At 41.2% G+C, this 15,093-nt stretch overlaps 1 protein-coding gene and 1 pseudogene across 1 annotated transcript in view; both read right to left on the reverse strand.

Annotated features, from left to right (window-relative positions):
- mpp7a (MAGUK p55 scaffold protein 7a) overlaps nucleotides 1-1,062 on the reverse strand; it is a 115,359-nt gene extending 114,297 nt beyond the window's left edge. The window contains exon 1 of the mRNA XM_053511588.1: nucleotides 1,037-1,062. The gene's annotated coding sequence lies outside the window, so the exon portion shown is untranslated. The remainder of the gene's footprint in view (nucleotides 1-1,036) is intronic.
- Nucleotides 1,063-10,562: 9,500 nt separating this feature from the next.
- On the reverse strand, nucleotides 10,563-13,641 carry LOC128540860 (ankyrin repeat domain-containing protein 9-like; annotated as a pseudogene).
- Between the last annotated feature and the right edge of the window lie 1,452 nt (nucleotides 13,642-15,093).

The following is a 15,093-nucleotide window of genomic DNA, read 5'->3' on the forward strand; positions in this document are numbered from 1 at the left end:
GCCCGGTCCCGACCCCCTACGTGTCGCCCGGTCCCGACCGCTTCTCTTCCCATGGTTCTATGTCCTGGGCATTAAATATCCCATACCCTCATGTCTCATGTTTATGTCAAGTCTGGTGCATCAAGAGAACACAAACAATGAAAAGTATTATTGCAATAATGAATAACAAGACACATAAAAGCCGTCAGATGATTAGTGTCTGGACGGAGTTTAAAGAGAGGCCGTGTGCAGATTCATTAAACTTTCAGAACACCTGCAAAGTATCATGAGGTCTTGACTTCTCCTCAGAACACTCAATCACTGGATGTCCAAGCACACAGGAATTTCACTCGGCAGACGAGCGCAAAGCAAAGCAAGGGGACCAGATTTAACTGTTTTCTATCGATCATTAGATGATGAGAGGGTCATGATGATGAGGAAGTGTGTTTCTCTGAAACCGAATGAACCTTTAGACAGACAGGGGACAGGAGAAGTCTCGCTGTGACTGCAGGACGGGGGACGATGAGCGCTGGGACAGTTCTGTCCGGTTCGTCTGACCAGGGATGGTTATGACTTGACAACACTTTTTTAACCACACACACTTCCTGAAGTTCACAAATCTGACTGACTGACTGACACACACACACACACACACACATATATATATATATATATATATATATATATTTGGGTTCATGGGACATGCAGAGGAAACATTGTGACCAGTCTCCGAGATCAATTAAAAATAAAAATAAAAAGAGGGGAAAAAAGAGACGGACAGAGGGAGCGTGCCATGTGCACGCGCGTACTAAACAAACAAATAAATAAATAAATAAACAAGAGCGGGACGCCGAGCCAGAGTTTGCACTTCTGCAGGTTTAAAAGTGACGTCGCGTCTCCGGAACCGCAGTGAAAGTGTCAGACTGTCGGAAATCATTTAGTTTAATTATAAAAGTTATAAAGAAAGGAAGGAATAATAAAGCAAGCGCGCGCAAGAGAGAGCGCGCGCGCGAGAGAGAGAGAGAGAGAGAGAGAGTGTGTGTGTGTGTGTACTCACTCGGAGTTAAAGCCCTCCTGCCCTCCTGCCCTCAGTCTGCGCTGAAACTGCCCCTCACACACTCACACACACACATTTCTCCGACTTTTACTCCATGACTCGGCCGGAGTTTCTCTTCCTGCAGGACGAACAGCGGAACCTCCGTGTTTACTCCGCGGCCGGAAGTGCCCCCGCTCCTGATTGGTCCGCGCTCTCACCAAGAGGCGGGGCTCGGCCACCATGCTGCGATTTGATTGGCTAGAGACTAATCGATCACTCGCCACACCTGTCCTCTCCCCGGAAAAAAAAAAAAAGTACAAGTCCCGTGATTAATTATAGATAAAGTAACCAGTGAGAAAGAAAGAAAGAGTGGAGGAGAGAGAGAGAGAGAGAGAGTGAAAGCCAGAGCACAAAGGAAGGACAAAGAAAAGAAGAAAATAACATGATAACGAGAGAGAGAGAGAGAGAGAGAGAGTGGAGGGAAAAAGGAAGGAAGGAAGGACAGGAAGCAAATTTTTTTTTAAATGACAAGGAAAGGGAAAGAATGAAAAAAATGAAGAAAATTATTTTTATTGAAAAGTGAAGGAAAGATTCCCGGCCAGGCTCGATTCCCGTCTCTGTGTATATGGAGTTTGCATGTTCTCCCCGTGTTTGGTGGGTTTCCTCCGGGTTCTCCGGTTTCCTCCCACAGTCCAAAGACATGTAGGTTAGGTTGATTGGCGTTCCCAAATTGCCCGTAGTGTGTGAATGAGCGTGTGTGTGTGTGTGTATGTTTTTGTGCCCTGCGAAGGCTTGGCACCCTGTCCAGGGAGTAACCCCGCCTCGTGCCCTAAGCCTCCTGGGATAGCCACCAAAACCCGCCCCCCCCCAACCCCACCCCGCGACCCTGAATACAGGATAAAGCGGTATAGAAGATGAGTGAGTGAGTGAGTGAAAAAAAGATGGGATTGGGACAGAGAGCGATGAAGGAAGGAAGGAGAGTGAGAGAAAAAAAGAAGGGGAGACAGAGAGGAGAAGACAAAATGAGAAAAAAAGTAAAAGAGGGAGAGGGGGGGTTAAAGTGTGTGGGAAAGTGTAAAAAGATGGAGAGACGAAAGAAAGAAGGTGAGGTAGGATGCAAAAAGATAAATGATAAGGAAAGGGAAGAAATACATTAATAAGATAAAGAAAAATAATTTAAAACAAAGAGAAAAGAGAGAGGGGGGGAAATGTGTAAGAGAAAGTGTAAATAAGAATGAGTGGAAGGAAAGAAAGAGAGATAGGAAGTAAAAAGAGCAAGAAAGAGGGAATGTGAAGAGGTGTACAAAAAGCGAGGGTGAAAGAAGGAAAAGGGACAGAGAGGAAGAAAAGAAAGTGTGTGTAAAAGAGAGTTTAAATGGGGAAAAAGAAAATATAGAATGAGATAAACCATAATAAAGAGAGACAAACCCAAAATAAGAATAGACTATAACAGTGGTAAAGTGGTGTGTGTGTGTGTGTGTGTGTGTGTGTGTGTGTGTGTGTGTGTGTGTGTGTGTGTGTAGTTGCGTGCTCTGGGTGTCAGTTATAATGAAATCATTATCTAGTAAATAAACACTTCTTTTGCCTAAAGGGGTACTTAGTGGGTGTGTGTGTTGGGTGAGCCTGTGCATGGTGTGTTTGTGTCTGTCTGGTTTGTCTCTGTGTGTGTGTGTGCGTGTGCGTGTGTGTGTGTGTGTGTGTGAGAGAGAAAGAGAGAGAGAGAGAGAGAGATTCCACTGTACAGACTGGTTTAACAAGTTTCCCACAATAAGGCCATATCTCCTCCGGACTTTACAAGCTACAGAAACAGTTCTACCATAAACACCTGCTCTCTCTCTCTCTCACACACACACACACACACACACACATAAGGGATATTATAGAGCAACTGAATCTGCACTTTCTAAAATAAACACTGCTCTGACTAAACACTAAACACACAAAACAATGATCCCTGATAAAGAGAGAACAGGATCGCTTCTCTTTTATACACTACAGAGAGGAAGAGAGATAATAAGAAAGGAAATGGAATGAATGGAAGATGGAAGAAGTATAAGCGAAAGACGGAAAGAAAAGTAATAAACTGGAAAGAGGAAAAGAAAAATTGATAGAAAAATGAGAGAATAGAGAAAGAGAATGAAAGGGAGATATTGTAGGCAATATGAAAGAAAATAAAAACAACAAAAAAAAGGAAAAAGACAAGAAGGAAGAAAAGAACAAATAAAAAGAAAGAGAGGGATGAAGAAAAAAAATAAGAGAAATAAAAATGCAAAAGAAATTAAAGAATAATCCTGAATGAATTCTGATCAAACGCTTGTGCTGCTGCTGCCGAGCTCCCTCTAGCGGCACTGAGCGGTAACACAGCAGCCTCAGACACCCATCCAACATTGTCTACTGTACATCTAATTACCTTTTTCTTTTTCCGAATGAACGAATATTATTATTATTATAAACCATAATTTAATAAGAAGTTTATTTTGTGGTAAATATTTATATAGGACTTTCCTGCGCTCACATTTCACCAGTTTATTATTGAATTTATTTTCATGTATATGCACAGACACAAGCAAAGCTACACATACCAGAGCCAGAGCTACCAGAATGGATTTAATCCTGTATTAAATAACAGCTGAATTATCATATAACTTCCAAAATCTTTTCTTTCTGGTTTCTTGGTTTTTATCAGAGGTGCTAATATGAAAGTGAAGCTTGACAATGTCTGCATTTTGTAAGTAGACGTAGTAAAAGTAAAGTGATATCCACCTCCTGACCAATCAGATTACAAGTTGAGTAAGAAAAAACGAGCATGAAGGTCAAAGTGATGGAGAAAATGGGTGGTGTATAAGGAGTTCCACTCATCTTTATTACATCTGCATTCCTGAGAATTATACATCTTATGAAAAGAGCAAGATACAGTAGGCGAGTTAGCATTATGAACGCTCTGTTCCAGTTATAGAGTCATCACCATCGTCACTAATAGCTGATTAAACCGCTTTTAAGATGGTTTGATGTGGTGAAAAGATCTGGTGTGTTAGAAACAGTACTGGCAGGCAGCCGTGTTCTCTCCCCTGGGTGAGCTCCCTCTCATGGGTGTAGTGATGGGTGTCTTTACTCACACATACTGAGGAACATCTCCCTCATACATATTGAGGAACATCTCCCTCACACCTGACCTATGCACTGTTTTGTCTTCATTAAAGAGTAAACTTTGAGAATCCTAACACTTTTACCTTCAGCATGTTGCTGGTGGACACAGGTCCTCCTGGAAAGATCTTCTCGATTTTGACCACGGGCTGCACTCTGGACTCGATGTCACCAGAGATACTGATCTCTGTTCATTACAGATTTCACATTAGTGCACAAACTTTAGCAAACAAATGTGGAAAGAAGCGGCTACACAACAGAGTGTGTAAGAGTGTACAAGAGTATGTTAACAGGCTGTAAGCTACGCTGTTGAATTCTGGATTCTGATTGGTTAATAAGTGTTGATGAATCTTTAGGCTTTTGTTCTAAAGGGTCATTGTTTCTATGGTAACAACTTAAGCACAGGAACTCATTTCATGGATGCTCCAGATAATTTATTTAAAAAGCTATCATTAAAATTAACACGTATGCTCCATGCTCTACGTATGGAAGGAGTCTCCAGTGTCAGTGCTTTGTAACATTTAGAGGTAAAGCTGTAACTTTTCTGACATGATTAGTACAAACAAAAGAAATAAAGTTTATATTTTGTGCTTTCTTGGTATCATGATTAGTTTGATTTTTTCTATAAAAAAAAAAACCTTTAAATGAGAAAAGAAAAAGAGCCTCGCGAGGAAGTGACTTTTTATAGCTGCTATAACAAAGTGATAACACTGTCGCCCTCGGCTTGCTCACCAGGGACTATCTGACCATTTTGATTCATACACATTCAAATTCCATACAAACTTAAATAATTCTTTTGATTGTGTAAAGCTGCTTTGGGACAATGCTAATTGTTAAAAGCACTATACAAATAAAATTGAATTGAATTGAATAACAGGAACAAGCTTACTTTATGGACGTTCTACATGATTAAACGTAACTACAAATGGATAAATTGCTAGCTTTGTGATATAAAAAGAATATGCTGCTTCAGGACATGCTGTTACTAAAAATGATGAAAAAAAAAAAACAAGAGCGCAGATTTCCTCAGGCAGTGAGCGCTTGGTTTTGCTGATGCAGACCGTTTTGAGTTCATACTCCTGATCATTTCCATGCTCCTGCGCTTGTTTTTCCTCACAGTGTCCCATAGAGGGCCCTGCAGTGCTGTGTGATCTCCTGAGAGGACCGAAAACCTGAGACAGTGGTGGTCTCTTGTGACGAGGAGTATCCACAACGGTAAAGAAAACATCTCATCCAGCCGTGCATCCATTTCGGAAAGGGGACCGCCCCCTTGACGAGGTCGGGTTTTCCAAACTCGTCCTGACCTCGTCGTCTGTTGTGGAGACTGGAGAGTCTGAATCTTGCATCAGTAACCAGTTCGGAATCATTAAAGATCTGGATCTGGATGGTTTTAGGGATTCTAGGGAAGTCTATGGGAATGTCCAGCAGAGGAGTGAAGGACACATGGCTAGGTTCCTCCGTCAGGCTTTGCGTCCGAGACTCCGCACGAAGACGCTGTAATTGTTCCAGCAGCCGGTTTTGCCTGTCCACGTCCTCGGCTGCTTGGAGCTCGAATCCACCCTGCTGATCTAAAACGCATATGTGCAGTACTCTGGAGCGTTTCGAATCAAAAATGCATAAAAGTCATTAATTTGGTTCTAATCCTGGGACTCAACTGGTACTGGTGTGATGAGGTGCCGCTTGGGGGCGTGGCCTGCTTTGGGAGAGCGCAAAGGGGATGACTGTCCTACAAGGAAAAGAGGAAATAAGACAACAAAAAAAAAACGCTCATCGAGCTCACTCAGGTCAGGAGCTGGTACGAGCTACAGTAGCTTGGTATTTTTGTACTTACGAGAGCGTCGCTTTAAAATGTCATACGCTTCCTCCTCAAAGGGTTTCACCATGATGTTAAACTGCTAAAGATCCTCTTTAGGGACAAGCATTCTGAAATCAGGAGTGAAGAAGAAGCAACTCAGGAGACGTAACCTGTTCTGGTCATAGGATCCTTAAGCTCAGTTAATGCTTTCACAAATTTTTGCTCTGATGCACTTCGTAGTCACAAACTGTGATAATCAATGGGTAGTCATCATATGCCAGCATGAAATCATGGGTCAACAGGGTGCATCAGGGTGACCTGTATCGAAACACACTCGCCAGCAATGACTTCGATTACGGCTTTATTGCTATTGACCTGTAGGTCCGTCGTAGATCCAACTCTATGTTTACACAACATGATTCGCTATCATTCGTGACTTTCATATTGAATCGTATGCAACATACTGTAGCAGCACCATGTCATGTGACGGCAAGGCTTCTTCCGGTATAACAGGTCAAAAGATTCTTACATTATCGTCATTATCTGCTTCCTTACTGTACCAAATCATGGTCATTTTCCGTGCTATTACATAGCGCCAGCTTCGTACCTTATTGAGTGGCAGGACAGAATGTTGAAAAATTTGTAAAAGTGTGAACTTTAATGCATTACACTTAGCAGACACCGAGCAGCTCCACGTTGTATTGTCTTTATAGTCACCTGATCTCCCTCAGTAATAGAAGCTTCTCCGGTCCATCAAGAATAGCCAGCAGGGGGAGCACTAGCGACTTCAACTCTCGCTCCACTGTATACTAAACAAACAGAAAAGAATCTTATATACTAGTACACCTATAAATCAACTACATTTGATGGAGGAAAGGTGAGTGATGTCACACATTATTACCCGCGTACAGATCTCCACGAGCACGGCTACGTCTTCCTCCTCCAGCAGCTTCCTGGCCATGTTCTCCACCTGAGTGAGCACTTCCTGATCGGACACCCTGCTGCTCGTCGTACCTTCAGCCGTAGATTAATTATGAAAAAATCTGTTCTAAAGAATGCTATTTAATCTAAACTCACACTACATTACCATGACCGAGCTCATTTCGGGATGGTGATTTTGAACGCTCTGTGGACGAGCTCCTTTTCCAAAGTAGGCCGAGGAATGTTTTGGAATGCTGCAATGAGATCCCACTGTGTTCTTTTCCTTCCTTTTGCTTCCTCTGCTCTTCTTCTGTACATGTGTGTTTTAAAAAAACAGGAAATGCTCATTGTAATGCTCGATGTAATGTCATTGATTGATAAAATCTGGATTAAGGATATTTAATCCCCCATGCAGCCCAGTCTCCCCCACATCGCCCCCCCCCCTCCCCCTCCAATTTGAGCCTGTCTAAAAGCAGCCCTGATGGTGAGCTACTCATTCTGTTTATTATAATATTTCCATAGCTGAATTGTAATATTTTTATTACTGGAACAATAGACAAAATTTGTGTATGTAGACATGTTGGGGGTCTGTTTATTGAAAATGTAACATTTTATTTTATTTCTGTTCAAAAGAACAAAATAAACTAAATGATTCTTTAAAAAATTTGAATTTTGATGAACAAGATTCAAAGAACCGAGTCACAAAAATTATTCAATCCTCTCATATCTTCTAGTCTGAGTCATTCGTTCTTTTGAATCTATTTCACTGCATAGCATCTATGGGACTTACGTGACAAAAGAACGAACAACTTGGGACTAGAAGACTCATTGAGAAGAACGTTCACGTGACAAAAGACGACGATTCAGAATAAAAAACTCAAAGGTAAGTACTTATTTCTGTTTCTTGTATCCTGAATCACTGAGTCACATTAAAGACTCGCTCAAAAAGAACAAATCTTTCATGAACAACCCATAAAAAACTAAAAAACACTACAGGCAGATTAGAAAGAGGCAAGTGAGCTGGAGACAGGCGGGGAAACACTGACATATATAATTATAATAATATACTAACTAATGGCACTGTCTAAAAAGGAAAGTAGACTGTGAAAACAGTTAGCTCGGAATCGACAGACTTATGTCGTACTATATATTATTATAATATACATTATATTATATACGTAATGTGTACTGTATGTTCATTCTTCCCTCTGGGAACACAAACCCAGTGTGTCTCATATGTTCAAAGCAGTGTTGGGCAAATAACACAAATACTTTACTTAAATAGAGGTAAAGATACCCTAGATAAAATCTTACTTTCAAAAGTAATTTATAGTTTTAACTGATTAGTACAGAGAGAGTACTTGAGAGTACAAAAGTAAAATTCTTTAAATGTACTTAAATATCAAATACACTGAGCTTGAATTACTGTAGCTCACATTAGTCTTTAAGTCATAGTGAAAGCCTCTCTCTTTCTCTTTTTTAGATTGAGTACAGAGTACAGATTGCTCCTTACTCCCTGCTCTGTTTGCAGGAAATGTTTGTGAAGGGAACTTCCCTCGACAAAATTCCACCGTTTAGAACAGCCTGCGAAGTCACACAGGAATTCAATTAAGATTTTCTCTAAACAAGATATAAATAAAATTAAAACTGAGTATCTTACATTTCCGGTTTCATCCAAAACTAAAAAATTCCATTATAAAATTCTCAACAATATCTATACATCAAATGAGCCCTTAAGGAAAAGATTCAATGTGGATCACAATAATTGTGTTTTTTATGAGGCTAATATAGTCACTTATTCATCTTTTGTGATTTTAGGGATGATATGCATGATTGGTTGGTCACTAAAATATAGTGGAGTAAAAAAGTATTTGATATAAAAAGCGGAGTAACAGTGGAGTAAAAAAGTATTTTATATAAGAAGGATATCAAAAAAGTATTTAGTCAGCCACCTGGGGCTAAGGAAGCGTTACGGTTAGGTTCAGGGGCTCGGGTAGGGTTACGTTAGGATTTAGGGCCTGGGGAAGGCTGATCGCTCTCCGACTCGTGTGCGACCTCGAGGCCTCTTCCTGGGCATGGGTCCCGCCTTACCCGCGGTGTGGAGGTACCGCCGCGCAGTAGGGTGTCCAGAAGAGAGTATGGTCAGAATTTCAGGAGACAGTAGCAATTACAGGGTTCCAAGCACCTGGGGCACTGGTAAATGGACTGCCAGCCCCCGCACAGCCTCCGGGCTGCCCAGGAAGCTACGGGAGCTAGAAAGCTCGGGTTCATGCTCCCCGGCGTGGTCCCCTTCACGCCTCAGTCTGGTAGATCGGACGATTCCCGCTAAGGGTAGGCGCCTGCCCGTGGTAATTCCAGCTCCAATAACATATATTAAAGTTGCTGCAGTTTAAAAGCTCGTAGTTGGATTTAAACAAAGCATTGGGCTCTTGCTCGGTGTGGGCCATGCACATGCGTAAATAAACCTGCAACAGCTCTATAACATCTAGACTGACAAATTGTGTTGGCTATATATTACATTTGGGTGAGAAGGGTACTCCCGGTTCAACTCGGTGTGTGCCCAACGTGCAGGGGTGCACACTTAAATGACAGCACGACCAAATTCTCGCGTCGAGGTAGGGTTGAGAGCCAGCTTTGGCAGTGCCTCCCCTTCTCTTGGCTAGGCGTCACCTATGTGCGGAGGTGTTCGATGAAGTAATATGCTCTGGTCCCATCACAATGAGACGTGGCAACATAGCTTACAGCAGGTTATGGTCGCTGAACCGCTGGATGTCCAGGTGGTGCTCCGAAAATAATGTGGGCTTCATAGACAATTGGAAGACCTTTGAGGGCAAAGCTGGCCTGTTAGGGCGGGACGGTGTCCATCCCACTCGGAAAGGTGCTGCTCTCATTTCCTGAAGTATAGCTCATAGTCTCAGAAGACGCCTAGTTAATCGGTGACAATCCAGAGCCCTAAAACCAACAGGCTAAACCAACCGTCTGCTAGCTGCATAGAGTCGTCAGTCGTCACGCAGGGTTCATTATATTGAGACTGTGTCTGTTCTCCGAGCTAAGCAAAACTGTAGAAAGACTCAGAAAGTCTGTTATAGTAATTTAATTAACATAAAGGCCACAAATTTGGATCTTATTGAATGCGCAGCCGGCACCTCTGATCTAAGCTAGGACTGTTAAATATTAGATCTCTTGCATCTAAAGCAGCTATTGTTAATCAAATTATCACGGATCAGAAGTTTGATATACTCTGGATTAAACAGGACGAGTAAGTAGCTCTAAATGAAGCTAGTCCTCCTGGATACAGCTACATACACCAGCCTCGGTTAACTGGTAGAGGAGGAGGCGTCGCAGTTATTCACAATGATAATCTGTCTATTGTACAAAAACATGGACACAAATTTAATGCATTTAAAGTTCTCTATAGTAACATAACAAGTGTAGCTACAAATATTAGGTCTGCTCAGTTGATCCCGATAATTATAATTTACAGACCTCCAGGGCCGCACACAAATTATGCTCGTAATTTAAAGATCCACTGTAATATAATTTTCTTAAAGATGTCTCTTGCTATTTTGTTTATAAGTACATTGGTTTCCCATCTTTGTTATACTGTCCCACATTTTTGTGGTGTTGAAGTCGTACTGCATGGATGTAATCTATTTCGCATCTACAGCTTTTAGTTCTCACATGAGTTCAGTTCTGTATCCACACACACCCAACACAATCATTTAAAAGAGTGTAGAGACACATGCGAGACATTCATTATTTAAGATAAATTATTTTAGTATTTTAGATAAATATGGACCATGTGTGCATGGCGTTTGCATGTTCTCCCCATGCTTGGTGGGTTTCCTCTGAGTACTCCGGTTTCCTCCCACAGTCTAAACACAGGCAGATTAGGCCGCTCTGCATTCCCAAATTGCCCGCAGGGTGTGAATGAGTGCATATTTGAGCTCTGCGATGGGAATAGGTTCCAGGCCCTCGCGACCCTAAATACAGGATAAAAGGGTAAAGCTGATGAGTGAGTCAGTGAGGGGATAAATATGAATCCAGCATTCTTACACTGTTCTATAAAATATTCTGCTGTGAAAATATTAAACAGGACAATATCTTTAATGTAAGCTCAGCTTTATTACTTTATGTAATTGACTATTATCCTTAGACAAGGTGCCAATTTTTTATTTATTTATTTAATTTAACCAGGAAGGTCCTATTGAGTTACAGTAACTCTACTCCCAGGGAGTCCTGGCCAAGAGTGGCGGCTAGTTACAAGTACACTAAATACAATGGACATACAACCAAATACAATAACAAAAACCCCAGAGGAACAAACAACTACAAGAACACAAGTCTAACATGAATCTTAGACTAGAAATCAATGATATCACACTTCAGCAAGCACATAGTACAAAGTACTGTAGATATGAGGGCACCAAATTGAAAGCAATGGCACTTTTCTGTAAGTGTTGATTTTAAAATGTTTTTAAAAATATTAAAAGATGGAAGTGATTCTAAATTTAAGATGTTTTGAAGATCCGGACATGTGGTGCATAATAGGAAAAAGATGTTTTTTTTACCAAGTTCTGTTCTTAATGAAGGAGTGACTAATAATATCTTATTTGATGACCTTGTACTGTAAACACTCCTATGATATGTAAGCAGATTTGAAATATATTGAGATAATTTACCCATTAGTCCTTTTGCAATAAATATCAATAAATTACATTTCCTTTTAAAGGAGAGAGAGGACCATTGTACCTCTTCATACAAGATGCAGTGGTGAGTCCTAGCAGCTGCACCTGTAATGAAATGCAAGGCTGAGTGATATAAAACATCTACAGTAGCTTTTTCAGTGAAAAGCAAGAGGAGTGCATATACACTAAGTTCGGGGGGAACTTTCTAACTTCATGATGGTTCCTGATTTTAATTTCTTTCTACATTGTAAAGGAATGCTGAAGGCGTCCAAAAAAAGCATTAATTTTCTTTTGAACAGTTGATGGTGAAAATTGGTCATTTTTCAGGCTGATAACTCTAAATGAACTTCTCGTCTGTGGCAGAGGTAGGTTTTGGTCTCGCCCCCCTGGACCTTTATGAGAACCAGTTTCATTATGGTGCTTGACGGATTTTGCAAATGCACTTGACAATACTGTTCTTGCAAGAACTATTACAGAAAGGCCGACCTCTGTGTCTTAAAATAACAACTAACTGTTGTTTTTATTGTTACGTATATAATTACCTAATCCCATATGTGTTATTTTATCGTTTTAAAATCCCCAGTACTGTGTCATCAGCATAAAGATGGACTTTTGTTGGACTTAGATCCATACCTATATTATTAATATAAATAGAAAATAAAACTTATAATACATTTAAGCTATAGAAGTAATGCTGATTTACTGACCGAGTCTTTTCTGCTTTCACTTCTTAATTAACTCAGTGATTGTAAGGATTTCTTGAATTTTGGTAGACCCCCTTTGGTCTACTCAGTGCTCCGCCTGTATTCTGTACACACACAAAGAACCAAAGAAAAGGTGGATGCAGGAGTGTTTACATCCAGTCTGAAATGCTTTTTAAAGATAAGGTAAAGAAGAACAAATTTAGGACTAGCTCTGCATTTACAAGCATTCAACAGTTTTACGACCTTTAACATAAACTACTATAGAATGTGTTTATTGAAAGTGCAGCTTGTGTCGTGGTAAAGAAAGACACTCTGTTCTCACGCACACAGAATATCATGAAAGACACTAAGAATTAAATATTAGAGAGTATCAGAGAACTGGAAGAGAGTTTTGATGATTCAGTTCATGCTACTCCACCCACTTCCCTTCATTCTCTCTCTTCCCCTCACTCACACACACACACTACATGTCAAATTCATGCCAGATAATTAAATACAGTATAAATAAAAGGAAAAACAAACAGTCAAACAACGAGCATACCGTCAGTGTGTGGCCAGTGTTACTGCAGGTCTGCGTTAAGGACTGTGTGAAGCTTTTCAGAGATGCTGGAATAGGCAGTTTCTCCAGACTTTGTGAAAATTCTTGCGGAGGCAGTTGAGACAGGATTTTTTGCATAGCTATGAGGAAGAGTGTTCCTGGATTTCTCCCAACTAGGTAGTTAAAAGTCTCCTCACCCAGAACATTGGACCAGCACTGCGGATCATTTTGCAGTGCGCTCTGCATTCCGAACTTCACCTGAGGCATGAACATGAGCAGGCTTTTAAGGCACATCTCGTTGGCATGTGTGTTCTCTTTGGAGGTCCAGAGCTGCTCGAGGGTGAGATCCAGTGGTGTCATACCGTTGTTGTCCTCAAGATGAGGTGAAGCCCCGTTTCCCAATAGCAGTAGGACAGCCTCTGAGTTTGACAGTTCACAAGCCAGATGGAGTGGAGTTTTGCCGTCCTTCTTGTGGAGGCATCCTTCTCCGTCCATGTACTTATGCAAGAGGGCATTTTATGTGCCACTTGAAGGATGAGAGACATAATGTCAATCCTGTCAAAGTGGACAGCCTGTACCAAGTGCAAGCAGCAAAAAGGCACTCCTGGCATGGCAAGAGCGCCGTATGAGAACTTATTCAGCAAGTATTGTGCGTAAGCTCGGTGGTCAGGCTGAATGGTAATGAAGAGCGCCTCGGATGGAGAGTATGTCCGTTGAAAGCCGTCATGATCCCACTTAAAGAATTCGATTTTGCGCATGTCCTCCAGCATCCACACAGGTTTATGGTTGCACACAGCTCGGTAAAACAGCTCAAGCTTCTTGTTCGAGTCCGCCATCCAGGCGACAGGAGAAGATATAGGCTACGCAGAGAAACGAAAACGCCTTTGGGCTGTTAGTGTTACAAGTCACAATCCCTCGTCTCACCAGAAAAAGTAAAGGCACAAACAATTAATACCTGATATGTTCATAAAAGAGGCGCGCTTGTCACTCTCACATGGTCGATGATTAGAAGGTCTCTGGAGCGCTCGATCAGTGCACGTACGTGATGTTCCTACTGTACATTGTGAGATCACGTTGCCTGTTGTCATGGTACCACCCAAACCACAAAGGACGCTACCTGCTGTGACGTCACGTGAGAGACGCCTGTGATGGAACTGCCCTTACAAACACAAACAGTACAGTAGGTTCTGTCCATATTTATATCCCCCCTCGACCTCCCCCCCCCCCCCCCCCCAAATGAGCCAATCATGTATTTATTTATCAATTCACAGTATCGCGATGTGTTGTTATTCCTGTCTCTGAAAGAGTTGCTTGAAATTTTCTATGGACTAAATCCGTGTGTTTATCAACAACGAAAAAAAAACAGCTCCGCTAGAAAAACACGTTCTCCAATGGTTAACATTTTCACCGCGGATATGGAGCAAGAGGTCCTGAATCCACTAAACATTGGACGTCGGATAGATGTGCAGATCATGTCTATATTGGGTCCGGCGGTCCATGAACAATTTTGAATTTTGAAATTCAATTATGAAATCTATTCGAGGTCCAAACTAGGTCCACTATTTGGACGTCCAACCATGACCCAACTTAAAAGTCATTTTGACGACCTAATCTGACTTATTTTTTTAGATGAAAATTAGCTTCCCAAAAATGACATGGAAAACACGTTCCACAGACGTCAACATTAGACGTGCGATAGACGTCGAAAAAAGACGTCGCCTGACATTACAAAACAACCCCATCAATGGACGGAGTGTATTCGGCTAATAATTATATACAAATATGTAAATATTTAATCTGTTATGTGAGATTACAGAGGTAATCCCCCCCAACACAGTCTCATAACATTTATTAAACCCTATATTGTACATTAAGGCTATGTGCAATTGTTTTTCAGTTCATTAGGCTTTTAGTTAACAAAGCAAATCTCTGGCTCATGTACATTGTATGCATAAAACACCTTTCATATATGCTTGTATCCTATTCCAGATTTAGTTTACTCATTGATTTTTATATTATTATTCACTCTTTTGGGGATTATCCCAAGATTTGAATTGTGACTGCTGGAATTAGTGCATTTGGCCACAAGAGCATTAGATCAGGAACTGGCATCCCAGTGGTGTTTACTGGGGTTGAGGTCAGGGCTCTGTATAAAACACCTAAGAACTTCCACTCCAAACTTCCATGTCTTCATGGAGTTTTGTTGGCACGGATGTTGGAACAGATTTTGCTGAGAAGGCATAAAACTACACAATGCAAAGACATTATATGCATGCATCAGTTTGTGG

Source organism: Clarias gariepinus, chromosome 14 (genome assembly GCF_024256425.1).
Source record: "Clarias gariepinus isolate MV-2021 ecotype Netherlands chromosome 14, CGAR_prim_01v2, whole genome shotgun sequence".
Lineage (NCBI taxonomy): Eukaryota > Metazoa > Chordata > Actinopteri > Siluriformes > Clariidae > Clarias > Clarias gariepinus.